The sequence below is a fragment of the Penaeus chinensis genome, chromosome 20 (assembly GCF_019202785.1).
Source record: "Penaeus chinensis breed Huanghai No. 1 chromosome 20, ASM1920278v2, whole genome shotgun sequence".
NCBI lineage: Eukaryota > Metazoa > Arthropoda > Malacostraca > Decapoda > Penaeidae > Penaeus > Penaeus chinensis.
In genome coordinates this window covers 10,970,042-10,973,160 of record NC_061838.1, presented here as the reverse complement: position 1 = coordinate 10,973,160, position 3,119 = coordinate 10,970,042, and the positions used below count along the sequence as shown (strand labels likewise).

At 35.8% G+C, this 3,119-nt stretch overlaps 1 long non-coding RNA gene across 1 annotated transcript in view; it reads right to left on the bottom strand.

Moving 5' to 3' along the window:
- The window catches only part of LOC125036042, a 3,180-nt gene extending 1,674 nt beyond the window's left edge, over nt 1–1,506 (bottom strand). Inside the window, exons 1-3 of the long non-coding RNA XR_007115857.1 lie at nt 1,349–1,506; nt 1,147–1,181; nt 578–656 (exon numbers count right to left, since the gene is read on the bottom strand). This is a non-coding gene — a long non-coding RNA (uncharacterized LOC125036042). The remainder of the gene's footprint in view (nt 1–577; nt 657–1,146; nt 1,182–1,348) is intronic.
- Between the last annotated feature and the right edge of the window lie 1,613 nt (nt 1,507–3,119).

Genomic DNA, 3,119 nt, shown 5'->3' with positions numbered 1-3,119 from the left:
GTGTGTGTGTGTGTGTGTGTATGTGTGTGTATGTGTGTGTGTGTGTGTGTGTGTGTATGTGTATGTGTATGTGTATGTGTATGTGTGTGTGTGTTTGTGTGTGTTTGTGTGTGTGTATGTGTGTGTGTGTGTGTATGTGTGTGTGTGTGTGTGTTTGTGTGTTTATGTGTTTGTGTGTGTGTGTATGTATATACATAGTGTGTTTGTTTCTCTCTCACACACACACACACACACACACACACACACACACATATATATATATATATATATATATATATATATATATATATATATACATATATATATATATATAAACATATATATATACATATATATATATATATATATATATATATATATATATATGTATATATATATACATATATACACACATATATACACACCCAATATATATTAGAAAATGCTTCCGGCTTGTTTGTGCTTTTATATATGTGGAATATGTTTATGCTTGTGTTTATCTATTCATTTGTATGCATGTATGCGTATTGGTATCGAAGCGTCAATTAATCCTTTATTGAAGAAGTTGATTTTCACTTTTGGAATTATTTAATTTTACCTTGCATTTTGGACAGGTGAAGATGCCGTTGTGTCTTGGAAAAGCACATCCACACTGGAGACACGGTTTCCATTCACTGCTGTATCGAAATAAATAGGCAAATTATGATGTTCATATTCCTGTAACTAGTACAACTACAAGAACGATGACATCATCAGTATTACTATGATGAAAGTAACAATGACAACATGTGAAAATCAGTGATAATCCCAGTGGTATTGAATAACAATGATTATTCTCATCGTTAGTGCCACTACTCTCTCCATTATCATTTTTTGTTACCTGTGTTTTTTACTAATCTAACGCAATCACCTGCTCTTTTTATACACTTCCTATTCTTTATGTACATGACTGTTTTTTTTTTTTTTTTTTTTTTTTTTTTTCTTTGCACTAAGAGCTTTGTGCAGTGAGCCTGGATCAAGAGATTATACCCTTGGTGATTATCTGTATTTGCGTTTTATGAAATAATAGTTTTACAAATACCCTACGGCAGAGAAGAGTTTACCAAGTAAAGGTTCATTTCCGTATATAAAGGACATAAGAAGATAAAAAATACACAACATACGCACCTTCGCTGAGGCATGGCCGTAGCTGAAAAGCTAACCTGGAAAGGATGCTCTTTGTTAGACATCTATAGACCGATTAGATAACTAGTTTCTTTGTGCAACATTTTATAAGATTCCTTATTTTACAATATATTGATTAAACTAATAGTCACATGATGTATATTGTTCTTTTTTTTTCTTATTGATACATAGGAAATAAACTTACCAATGCAGCGAAAAGCAGAATGGCAACCAGCGTTCTCATGTTGCTATCCTGTTCTCCAAAATATTATGCAAATAATGATTAAAACAGAAACTGTTCAGAAAAAGGAAACTCCTCGTGTATGACCCTTCCTCAGAAATGCGGCCGGAAGACTGAATGAGCTTATACTGTTGAAAGCTTTATATTACACGACGAACTAGATGGCATTTCTTGATTGTGACGCAGGTGGGCTTCCTGTCCCGAAGCATTATCAGCCAGACAGCCTACACTTCCCGTCTCAAAAGGTTATCCACGAAATATTTTGATAAGTAATACGCCACTCACCCCCCCCCCCCCCCCCCACGCACACACGTACATGTGTATGTTTGAGTGAAGCACGCAATGGGATCTCTTTATTAGCAGCAGTTAGTATAACTTGATTTTTTAAACTGTATTATGTTATTAGTATCCTTCTTCTTTCTTCCCACATCACTTCCATCTACCGGCCAGCTTTATCGGTACATGGAAAAGCTCACGTCGCATTCCTCATTTTCTGTTCCGAGTTCCTCATGTCGAAATGTCAGCAAGATTATAACAGGACGCTCCTCTCGATTACCAAGAAATGGTAGTTCTTGAGAAATTTGATAATTTGACATTTTGACTTGTTGGAGTGAAGCACTTTTTTTTCTTTATGATATTCAAGGTGCTGATCAGAGTCAACCGAATCTGAAATGTTTGTTGGTTAGAAAATGGTATCGAGCTAAAAGACTTAATAGAGTGTAGATGCAGCAGTGTGATAAATAATTCATAGACATGACGAGTCACTAGATAGTCAATTTTCCTGTATCTGTTTGTAAGTGTAAACACATGTACATATCTAAACACACTCACAACACGCACATGCAAGCACACACACACACATCCGTGCCCTCACGCATGCAAGCGCACACCCACATGCACTCAACATACTGAGACACAGACTCATGTACCCTTAAAAACTGAAATACACGGTCTCACTTTCCCTCCCTCCCTCCCTATCTTTCTTTCTTCCAGTTCAGCTAACTTTTTTTTTTTTTTGTCTTCAACCATTATTTTATTGTGTTTTATCCCTCTGGTCGACATTTTGCGATTCCTAACTTCATACTGTGACTTAAGCCAGTACAGTCACTGACAAAAGTCGTACCTAAATCCTCCTAACCTAAAGGTCAATGTTCACAGAGACAGCATTTGAAACATGTTTGACAAGAATCTTGCTGTGAGTGTAGTTCCCTCCACCGCCAAGCATACCAGTTAACGTTGCCATTGTGAGAACCGCCAACTTCGACTCTTGTATTCGAAACACAAGCTCTTTACTTGTATTAGCATGTTTCGGATACAAGAATCGAAACTGGCGGTCCACACGTTGGCAACGCTGAGTGGTGACGTTGGTAGTGAATGGGACAACTTGTAAATTTTTTTTTGCCGAAACGAATACATTATAGTCTTTCGAAAAAGAGGTTACAAAATACAATATTCAATGCAACTAAATTTATTATATACAATACAACAATTTACACCATCTATATACATGAATAATCCAACAACAAACACAATCTTCCATTGTCTCGTTCACTTAATTCATACTTAAAGCACAAAATCAACATAAGAAGGGAGAGCCCACTGTAGGCCTATTTACCTTCAAACACAAGACTAAAAATCAATTTACAAAAGAATACACTGGTATGTCCTGATAATGCCTAGAAATATCTTCTCTCATAACATCCTAGACTTATTTCTAAATATAAAAGCACCCTTA